This window comes from Oryzias latipes, chromosome 2 (genome assembly GCF_053564925.1).
Source record: "Oryzias latipes strain Hd-rR chromosome 2, Olatipes_Hd-rR_3.1".
Lineage (NCBI taxonomy): Eukaryota > Metazoa > Chordata > Actinopteri > Beloniformes > Adrianichthyidae > Oryzias > Oryzias latipes.
In genome coordinates, this window is record NC_136238.1 from 4,887,634 (window position 1) to 4,898,895 (window position 11,262).

Below are 11,262 nucleotides of genomic sequence, written 5' to 3' on the forward strand. Positions count from 1 at the left end.
TTCCGCTGGTGACAAGGAAAAGTTCAAATCTCTGGATCCAGACCCTCCAATTTTCCGCTAGATTTCCTTCTAGACTTAGTGAAGTCTGTGGTTTCATCTGCTCCATTTTCTTCCTTTTTTTCTGCGAAGTCTGGTAACTTCTGACACCATGTAATATACGACGTGTACGGAGTCAAGTTTTCAGTTTACCGTCTGTTTATTTAGCTGTCTTTTACTGCATCACAACAGTACAACTCAAATCTCACAGCGACACCTGTGGACACAAAGTGTATAACAACTCCAATACACTACATACATAAAGACATTCTGATTTCTGGAGTCACCAAGGAAATGCGTGGTGAAAAAAAAAAGAGAGCGCTATACTTCAGTGAGAGGGAGTCGGAGATTTTAATGACGGAGTATGAAGATTATTCGTCCATCAAAAAAGTAACACGGCCGCATCATCAAAAGAAAGAGTTTCTGCTTGGAGAAAAATAACAGACAAAGTAAACGCACGAGTTTCTGATCTTGTTTCCATTTCCTTGTGACGCATATATATATATATATATATATGTATATATATATATATATATAACTTATCCAATTTTGTCGCCTTAAATGAATTACTTCTATTGGTAACAAGTAATTGAGTTAAATGTATTCAACCTAATTACTTACGTTTATAAAACTCAATAATTGTTTAAACAACTCAGATTTACATATTTATTTAACTAAATGTCATATTACTCCAATTTAATTAATCTTTTTTCCATCTCAATTTATTATATTTCTTGAACTCTCATATGTTTAAGTTTGAGCCGTCAGATATTTTTTATGACAACAAAAAGGACGGGAAAAAAATCCACGGAGTGCAAAAAAGCAGTGACTAATTTACCATCATTGTCATTACAGCATTAGATGGTAGGGGTGCTATATAAACTCATCATCCTCTCCTTCACTCTCACTCATGGTGCACAGACGTAAGCATAGTAGAACAAATTAACTCGGCAAAATACTGTAAAACAGCTAAACAACTAAACACATTTGGTCAAAAACACAAACTTAAACCCAAATCTGTCCAGACAGGCAAAGGGAATGATATCCCACAATTCCTTGCGGTGCCGATCTAACAGCAGCACCAAAGTTACACTTAATTGAATTAATTTGAATGAAAGTAAAATAACTGTCTGACAACTACATGTTATTTTAAAGCTGACTTAAGAAAAAACGGATTTATCTCAACTGAAGCAAATAATTAAGTTAGATCAAAGTAAAAAGTTTATCTTTCCAACATCCATATGTGGTCTTATCAGCCTCTCATGGTGGAAAAAGTATTATCTGAGCTTCTTCATCCCCTAAATCATCTTCAAATGGACACGCCATGCTGCTTCACCTCTCTGAAAACAAACTAACCTTCAACTAAACCTGCTCCAGACCAGGTTATTTTCAGAGCATGAGTTGCCATGGCAACATGACCTACCCTGAAACATACCTCCATTTCTGCAACCGAAAGCTGAGGTTATCAACTTCCTTAGCCTCAAACTTATCGTGAGAGCTAGCATAACCTGCTTTCTGGAATACCCCCCTGAAGGTTTCAGCACCACCATCCGGACAGCTCCCACTGCATGTTCTCCTTTAAACCCAGCCGGGCTCCAACCAAGAGTTTGGGAAGAAATCAGGAGAAACTGGAGAACGGAGGAAGAGATCTGAGGATCTCTGCAGAGAGAAGGTGTGGAGAAAAGACAGACGTGCAATGTAGCCAGTTCTCTGACCAAGGCCTCATGAGAGACACGCTACATGTGTCAAGCAGGACAGACGTGGGATTAAAGGGGAGGAGGAGATCTGAGGATCTCTGCAGAGAGATTACCAGGTTGAGTTAGTGTCTGTGGTCTTCTGATCTATGTCAATATTATTTTTATTCTCTGTCTGATTTTGAGAAACTCCCTGAACATCTTTAGTTCCAGCAGACGCCTTCACAGATGAAACATTGGATCTGTTGATCAGTTCTCTCAGACATTTTTTTGCTTTTCTCACTGTGATTCATTAAAAGGGAAGGGATGATGTTCAACGGTCAGATAGAGAACCTCTGATGAACATCTAGAAACCACCTCTGTTGCTAAATCTGACATGACTGTCAGTCTGAACATGATTCTTCATTTCTAACAGTCAGGCTAAAGAGATGAAACCTGAAGGAAACAGTTTTTCTGAGAAACTTTTCTCCTGAATGTGGAACTTCTTCCTAACCTTCACTTCCCTTTTTCTTATCTGCATCTGTCCCTGCAGACGTTTCCTGTCCGTCTGCTCTCTATAAAGAGCCTGTGAGATCTTCAGAGACTGAAGACCTTCAGCAGCTGACGCCTCAGAGGTCCTCCTGCCTGAACCAGCGTGGGTCCAGCATCCCGTTCTGAAGCTCCTGAAGAACCAGAGACTGTGGGTGAGACCATCAGCCATCAGTTCACTCTCCAGAAAGTCTGGAGTTCCTTTCAGACCTTTCAGTTTGAGGGACTTTGAAAGTGTCCTTAGAAAACTGCTTTATCTGCTGGTTCCTTCTTCTGAACGGAGACAGACAGACGTTTAGAACAGAAGGTCCTGGTCCTTCTTTGGGGATGAAACAGGGAATTCCAGGAATGTCATGGTTTCTGCAGAAACGCCATCCATCACTGTGATCCTGGTCCCATTAGGATCTCTAGACGTGTTGGTTTCTGCTAAACGCTTTCTGGAAGAAAGTGTTGAGGATCTGCAGCTGCTTTGGTAGAAAAGCTGACAAACCAACAGATGTTGTTGTTTCTGCTTCCAGGTGACCATGAAGATCCTGCTGAACTGTTTGCTGATCCTCATGCTAGTTGATGACTCATCTCTGGCTACATATGAAAGTTTTTGCAGGAAGCACATAGACAAAGACATGACAGACATGGTAACAATGGTAAACAACAAATGTGACTCAGTGATAAAAGACAAGAACATTTACGACAACAACAACTGTAAAAGAATCAACACTTTCATTGCCTCTGACCTGGCTGAAGTCGAAAAAATCTGTACAAGTGAGGGAACCCTAAACAGTCAAAGTCAAATGATGGAGAGCAAGAAAATGTTCACACTCATCAACTGCAAACTGAAGGACAACGATGCCAAGAAACCCAACTGTCAATATGAAGGCATTCTCCTGACCAACAGGAAGCTGTTGGTCCAGTGTGACAACAACAACCGGCCTGTTCACTTTGGTGGTTACATAGCAGAGCCTGGTTTCTGATGTCTGGATTCCTGAGGCGACAGTGAAATGTCCTGCTGACCTTCTCTGAATCCCACTGAACATCTGGCTTTACTGCAGCAGAGCCGCTTATCTAGATCAGCTGATCCTGTTCTGTGCTGCTCACAGTTTGCATTCCTGTACTCTGCTTGCTCCAACTCCAAACAAAGAGGAGTTCTGCTTTCATCAATAAAAGTATCAAGTTGACTCACAAGGACTCAGTTATTGACCCACATTTGGAATCCTGATCAGTTCAGAACTAGGACTTCTGTAGAGCCAGTATCTATGGTCCCAATGATGGATCAATAAACCTGCAGGAATGAGTCTAAACCTTTAAACTCTGCAGAAAGCTGTGGAGGCTTAGAATGACCTCACTTCCACTAACAGATTACAATCCTGTCATTTCTAATGGAAACTTTCCTTTTCTGATGGAAACATGTTTGACTTCCACCAACAGAAAGAAATGTCCTTCAAATGTTTCAGAAACTTATTCCTACTCTTTGCTCATTTATGTCCATAAATGTCCATTTTCTAACTAAATCCCACATGTTTCTTTATTTTGTGGATGTCAGACTAAATGTAGAAAAACAAAAAGCTCTAAAGTCCATGAATTTGTTCTCAACATCAAACTGTTTCAATGTTAAATCTGTGATGTTTGATGTGGTTTTAAATCCTCATTGTGTGTTTTTTTCATTCATACTCTGGTATTTTAGTTCATCATTCCGTGTTTTAACATCAATGTTCCATAACTGATGCATTAGAGTTTCAGGAAGGGCGCCCTCTGCTGGCAGACTGCAGAGCTGCAGCTGCTGGACGTTCAGCTCCACGGAAATACCCGATCTTCTCCGAATGTGGCCGATCCGGTCTGTGACGTCACGTTTGACTTCTGGTCTTGAAGGAAACCTCGAACTGAGTCAATGTTGTCTTTGACAAGAATGTCTGATGGTTCCTCATTTATTGTCCTCACCTGAAGAAACAAGCGCGTGTCACCCGGAAATTCCAGCACACCTGCATTCCCACAATCCTTTGCAAACATTGTTTTTTACAACTTTATTGTACAAAATGGAATTACTTTCCAAAACACAATTTTACAAAATAAACTTCAGATATTCCAGGGGAGCAGGGGCCTGTTTCAGAAAGGAGGTTCAACCAACTCTGAGGTTGAACTTGAACTCTGAGTTGGTCAATCGAGAGATTAACAACTCTGAGTTTTCTGTTTCAGAGAAGCTGATCGGAGTTAGGTCAATCAACTCTGAGTGGACTGATTCGGAGGTAAGCGTGCGCACCGCGACTATAAGAAGCAATTATCAATGGAGCGCAGATATCACGAGTCACCATGGCAACTGTGGAAAAAAAGAGGTCTGCATATTTTTCTCCAGCTGAACTTGACGTGCTGCTGCAGAGTTACAGTGAATATGAGCACATATTCCAGAAGAAAAGCAACACCGCTGCATCTGCAAGACAGAGACAGTTAGCGTGGAAAACATAGCTGCTCAAGTTAATGCCTAAGTTTGCATTTAAATCATTGTTATAAAATATTGACTGTAATAACTTTTTAAATACCGTAAGGTGTGAAATAAAAATGGCGATATTTAGGTGTACTTTTGAAGTGTTATTCCTGGTGTAAATGCATGAAATGCTGCATAGTGTACAGAACCAATCTGGGGGGAAATGCATTTAACGTCTGTAATGTTTAGAGGACTTTTTTCTTAACCTTCCCCTCTTGCAAACGTTGGTCAGTTTAATATTAATACATGCAATTGTGTTTTTAAAAGTGAACTTTTGTCTACCCTTGTATTGATCAAGTGGTATAGGTTTATATGGGATAAAGAAAGTAAGCAGTGCTAGCAAATTGTGTTTCCAAAAAGTAATTGTTACATTAATCTAATTCAATGTCCCTGATTTCATTTTCATGTAGATGCAATCCTGCAGGAATTAAAAGAACATGGCAGCAGCTAAAAATGAAGTGTAAAAACATAATTCAATCAGGTCAAATTTGAGCATGTCATGGATGTAGGCTTTGTTGACAATATTTGACATATGAAACATCTACATAGCAATACATATCTAATGTTGCTTTCATTGTATATGTGTAATTGACTGCAACGAAAAACGGTAACGCTCAAACAAAAACGTATGGAGAAATGACAAAAAATCCAGTCTTCTCAAAATCCTCACACGACGTAAATGTAATTCTCTAGGAATTAATGCAGCCTCCTCGTCTATTGGGTCCTCCAAAAAAGGACAAGCCATTCTTGTCACTTGTCTCTGTGTGACGGAAATGTGGGCAATGAAGGTTAAAGCGAAAAATACAGCTTCGTCTTTAAAAAGGGGAGGGGACCGGCAGAAACTTTGAGTTTAGAGGATAAAACCTGCTCCCGACCAGGTTAGGTTCACAGCGTAAGTAACCATGGACACTGACTCCGAGTATAAGTTACCTCTCTTTCAGAAACGGGTTTGACTTACTCTGCTTTCTCTGGTTTAACAAACCTCCCATTCTGAAACGGAAAACCCAGGGTTTCCCTGATTTCAGGGTTAACATACTCAGAGTTTACACTTAACCTCCTTTCTGAAACAGGCCCCAGACATATAACATGCATTTACATAAAAACATTCAGGTTTCTACAACTTTCATATAAACATACAGCTTTCTGATTAAGACTCTTGGAGATGTTACTGATATACATTTATATTGTTTTTCAAAGAAACTTCTTTCATTTTATTATCTATCATAAATGTTTGGGTCACACTCCAGCCTTTCCTCCAGAAACTGTCAGGAACAAAACGTCTCCAGTAGGTTTTAGTACAGAAATGACATCACTTTGAAACAACACACATATTTATTTGTTGTTATTCTTGTGGGTGGGGGTAAAACACATTTTTCCTGTGGGGGTGTCAGTTATTTCTTAATTCGTAGCAGCTGTTTTGAACATTTGGCATATTTCTGTGCAAACAGCATCAAACACAATGAATATTCTTTAGGAGTCACTAGATTGTCTGTTACATTCAGGAGATCTACATAAATGCCCATGACCCAGATTCATCTGTTTGCTCAGCTGTTGGACAAGTTAACAAACAGAAACTAGGAGTCCATCTGCTGCTGTGCTGCAGACACAACGGCTCAGTGGAGGCACGGCTGACCTTTAAATCAAAGAGAGAGGGTTCAAATCCCACAAAGTATGGTCCAAAAAACGTTTTTTTGAATAGAGTGTGGAACATCTTCACTTCAAAACAGAGACCAGCTGCTGATCTGCTGCAGACAGATCAGCTCAGTGGGAACCACTTGATCCTGGGAGCAGAAGACTGAGGGTTCAATTCCCTCCTAATGTCTTTCTAAATCCATCAACAGTTTTTTCAGAGTCTGGAACGTCTTCACCTCATCAGAACGACCAGCTGTGGAAACTGGCCACAAAGGAGGAAATGAGAGGAAGACCATAAATGTGGTCAGTTTCCAAAGGGAGCATGGGGGAGAAGATGGGAGGAGTGAAGGAGGGAAAGGTGGAGATAGAGGGAGGTGTGTTGGAAAAGTTTATAACCTTCCCTCCCCCCCAACCCAGATACAATTTGGTTTATTCTAAAAGTCAAATCTGCTCTTATTATCTCACCTTTTTTTCCCTTTGTTTAGCCTGTGTCTTCCTCTCTCTTCCTCCCCCCAGAGGTGCTGGTCACATGTTTCTGTTTTCCATTTTTCTTTTCTGTGACCAGCCCCTCATCCTTCCTCCTTCACTCCATCTGTGCTGCTCTTCTCTATCCTCCAACCTTTTCTAGCATCTGCTGCTGCTTTCTCCCATTTCCTTGACCTTTGCCAACCAGACAAACTCCACTGACCTTGATTGACCTTCAGTCTGACAGAGGGAAGTTACTGCCTCTGTCCCAAGTTTGGAATTGAACCCTGCACTCCCACCCATAATAGCCTCTTCTCTACCACTGTGCTATACTTCCTAGACCAGAACTGCAGCTCCTCGTTCTGATGAGGTGAAGATGTTAGACTCTGAAAAAACTTGGAGAGTTTCTTTCCAAATCCATGCGGTGGGATTTGAACCCTCACTCATCTGCTTGTTAGATCAACTCTACAACGCTGAGCTGTTCTGCTTGTGTCAAATCAGCAGCTGGTCTCTCATTTAAGGTGAAGATGTTCTCCACTTTGAAGAAAATGACAGAGATACTCAGTGGGATTTGAACCCTCACAGTTGGGAATTGAGGTCAGGCATCATTTCCCTGAAGCCATCAGTCTGTCTTAGAGGAGCGGCTGGTGGTTCTGATGAGAGAAGATGTTCCACACTCTGAGAAATGTTTGAGATGAAAGTTGGGATTTGAACCATCAAGCTGGTGTTTAATGGTCAGCTGTGTTTTTCCTGAATCCTATTGTCTGAACCAGACCTGCAGCTGGTGGTTCTGATGAGGTGAAGATGTTCCACTCTGAGAAAAAATGATGATCTTCTGAACAAAGACTCTCAGTGGGATTTGAACCCTCACCCTTCTGCCTGTAGATCAAGTCACTAACACTGAGCTGTTCTGTCTGCATCACATCACTGCAGAAAAAGCAGCAATGATCATTTTAGAGTCCAGAAAAGCACATTTACTGATTCATAGCTGAGAAAAAAACTTCTACTGTCAAAAATACCAACAGAATCAAAACATGAAGTCTGTGACAGAGATGAAAATATTTGGGTCTAAAACAAACAAAAATACTCCAAGTTTCTACTTTACAGAGTTTTTGGGGCTCACTACAAACTTGTGCAGGTTGGTGGATAGTTTGACATCTTTTCTGTCCAAAGATTCATATTTGGAAAAAATAAGTCATAAAAAAGGATTTGGATAAATGATTAAAACATAGAAGCAGAAATAGAAGGTAATATTTGAGTAGGTCATAAAAAACTTGAATTTTCAGCTTTTTAAAATAAGGAAATCTTTGGACTCATTTAGAAGTTATAAAAAATGTCCTAAATTTAAGCTGGGACCTTATTGACACAGCGCCCCCTACAGACTGAAACTTTCCTTTTCCTCTTTTAGTTTTTATTTACTTACTTTACTTCATTTTCTCTCTAATTTAACAGGATGTACTTTAATACATTTTTACTTTAGATTTTTATTTGATTTTTACCTTTGTGCTTTTTTTTCTATTTTTATTTGCTTTTAAAATAAAAATGACTTGAAGCATCAGTTTCCTCTAGTTTGACCTAACAATGTCAAAGTAGACAAAGATTGTATCTTTATTACACAATTGTTTTTATTATTAGCTAAAGTCCATGATGTTTAATTTTCTCTTGTGTTGTTTATGGATGTGTATTTTTATATATATATTTAATTTTTGTTTTATTTTTTACATTTTTCTGCAATATGTATACATTTTAATTCCCCCTGAGACATTCACATTGTTGTTGTATTATGTTGTTTGTCAATAAAGTCTGAAAAAAAAATTATTTTCCATTGTCGGACGGGAATCAAACCTGCAGGAGGCACAGCAGCTGCAGTTACCGGTGACTGCCACGAGAGGGCGCCAAACAGCTGCATGTTCAAATCTGCTGCCTGGAACAAACGTCAACACTTTCCATTCAACGACCGACAAGAAGAGCATTTCAAATAGAGAAGGTGTGGAGAAAAGACAGACGTGCAATGTAGCCAGTTCTCTGACCGAGTCCTCATGAGAGACACGCTACATGTGTCAAGCAGGACAGACGTGGGATTAAAGGGGAGGAGGAGCAGAACTGAAGATCAAAGTTAGAAGATGCAGACAAACAGGAGAAAATGAACCAACTGGAAGAACATCCACCTGGAAGAACATCTACCTGGAAGAACATCCACCTGGAAGAACAACCACCTGGAAGAACATCCACCTAAAGAACAACCACCTGGAAGAACAACCACCTGGAAGAACATCCACCTGGAAGAACATCCACCTGGAAGAACATCCACCTGGAAGAACAACCACTTGGAAGAACAACCACTTGGAAGAACAACCACCTAAAGAACAACCACCTGGAAGAACAACCACCTGGAAGAACATCCACCTGGAAGAACATCCACCTGGAAGAACATCCACCTGGAAGAACAACCACCTGGAAGAACATCCACCTGGAAGAACATCCACCTGGAAGAACATCCATCTGGAAGAACATCAACCTGGAAGAACATCCAACTGGAAGAACATCCATCTGGAAGAACATCAACCTGGAAGAACATCCAACTGGAAGAACAACCACCTGGAAGAACATCCAACTGGAAGAACATCCATCTGGAAGAACATCCATCTGGAAGAACATCAACCTGGAAGAACATCCAACTGGAAGAACATCCATCTGGAAGAACATCAACCTGGAAGAACATCCACCTGGAAGAACATCCATCTGGAAGACATCCACCTGGAAGAACAACCACCTGGAAGAACATCCATCTGGAAGAACAACCACCTGGAAGAACATCCAACTGGAAGAACATCCATCTGGAAGAACATCCATCTGGAAGAACATCAACCTGGAAGAACATCCACCTGGAAGAACATCCATCTGGAAGAACATCAACCTGGAAGAACATCCAACTGGAAGAAGATCCAACTGGAAGAACAACCACCTGGAAGAACATCCATCTGGAAGAACATCAACCTGGAAGAACATCCAACTGGAAGAACATCCATCTGGAAGAACATCCAACTGGAAGAACATCCACCTGGAAGAACATCCATCTGGAAGAACATCAACCTGGAAGAACATCCAACTGGAAGAACATCCATCTGGAAGAACATCAACCTGGAAGAACATCCAACTGGAAGAACAACCACCTGGAAGAACATCCAACTGGAAGAACATCCATCTGGAAGAACATCCAACTGGAAGAACATCCACCTGGAAGAACATTCACCTGGAAGCATTTGCTCCAATCCAATGGCTGACCCCCCCCAACCCCCACCCCCCATTAAAATGTTGCTTTACAAACATCTTCTTCAAAGCTCTTTTCATTTTATTTACTTCTCCATTGATAGAGGTGAGAGAGAGAAAGAAAACACAGAATAGAACCACATAGAACCGCTCCGTTAGATTACACATGTGGAGACCTCCAGCCGTGGAACCTGCAACCCGGTGCTCTGCAAACTCGGCCGGGTTCCACTTCCAACTGGATCAGCAGCTGAGAGTTTGGGGGAACTGCTGGTTACCATGGCAACAGGACAGGAAACTGCTTCATTCTGGTTCAGTGAGATAGAAGGAAATGTTTTAGAATCTTTTACATCCACTGATTACTGCAGGAATTCTCCACCAGGGGGCGCACCACTCCAACAAAGAATGTTTCTGTGTCTGACAGACAGGCAGGTGCTGTAACTTCCTGTGTGACCCCCCCTCAGTGATGCTGTGAGCGTTTCTGTTGGGTGTAAACAGACAAACCAAAGACAGAGAGGTTCTCACCTGTGTGGATGTCCTTGAAGCTGTGAAAGGAGGAGCAGAAACCGCCGTTAGGAGACTCCTCCCACATTTCCATGTCATGCAGACCTGCTGCCTCTCCTACCTCTCCTCCTCGTTCTCCAGAAGCCCCCCATAGGTGGCGATCTCCAGGTCCAGGCCCAGCTTGATGTTCAGCAGCTCCTGATGCTCACGGACCTGCAGGGTCAGACTGTCCCTCTTCTTCTTCAGTTCCTCTTCCAGTCCAGTGATTTCTGCAGAAGAATCATGAGGAGAAAAAAGGAGCTTGTTTGTTCTGATTTGGTTTCAACTATTTCTGTAACTAGATGTTCAAAACACATTTAAACAATACAAGTGTTGTGTGGAAGTTTAGACAGCCTTAGGAGGGGTGCAGGGGGCGGTTATTATGTGCATTTATGTCTGTGTGTGTGTGTGTGGGGGGGGGGGGGGGGGGGGTTAAATGAAATTAGGTAGCTGCACCTCCGGGTATGAATGTGTTATCTCATCAGAAGAGGTGACTGAATGAAGGTAGAATTTAATAAAAATGTTCTATTTTACCAAAAATAAAAGACATTCATTATAAAGTAACTAATGATGTAAGGAACTTTTCAGACTTCATTTTGGGTTTGAAAAGAATGACTGCAG

The 11,262-nt window shown here is 41.2% G+C and overlaps 2 long non-coding RNA genes across 2 annotated transcripts; one reads left to right on the forward strand and one right to left on the reverse strand.

Annotated features, from left to right (window-relative positions):
• Positions 1-2,250: 2,250 nt before the first annotated feature.
• LOC144990082 (uncharacterized) lies at positions 2,251-3,433 on the forward strand. The gene is made up of 2 exons (XR_013654020.1): positions 2,251-2,413; positions 2,777-3,433. It is a non-coding gene; the product is annotated as an uncharacterized LOC144990082 (long non-coding RNA).
• Positions 3,434-10,321: 6,888 nt separating this feature from the next.
• Positions 10,322-10,869, reverse strand: LOC144990038 (uncharacterized). Its single transcript, XR_013653971.1, has 3 exons — positions 10,724-10,869; positions 10,624-10,643; positions 10,322-10,406 (listed from the first exon to the last, which is right to left on the reverse strand). It is a non-coding gene; the product is annotated as an uncharacterized LOC144990038 (long non-coding RNA).
• Between the last annotated feature and the right edge of the window lie 393 nt (positions 10,870-11,262).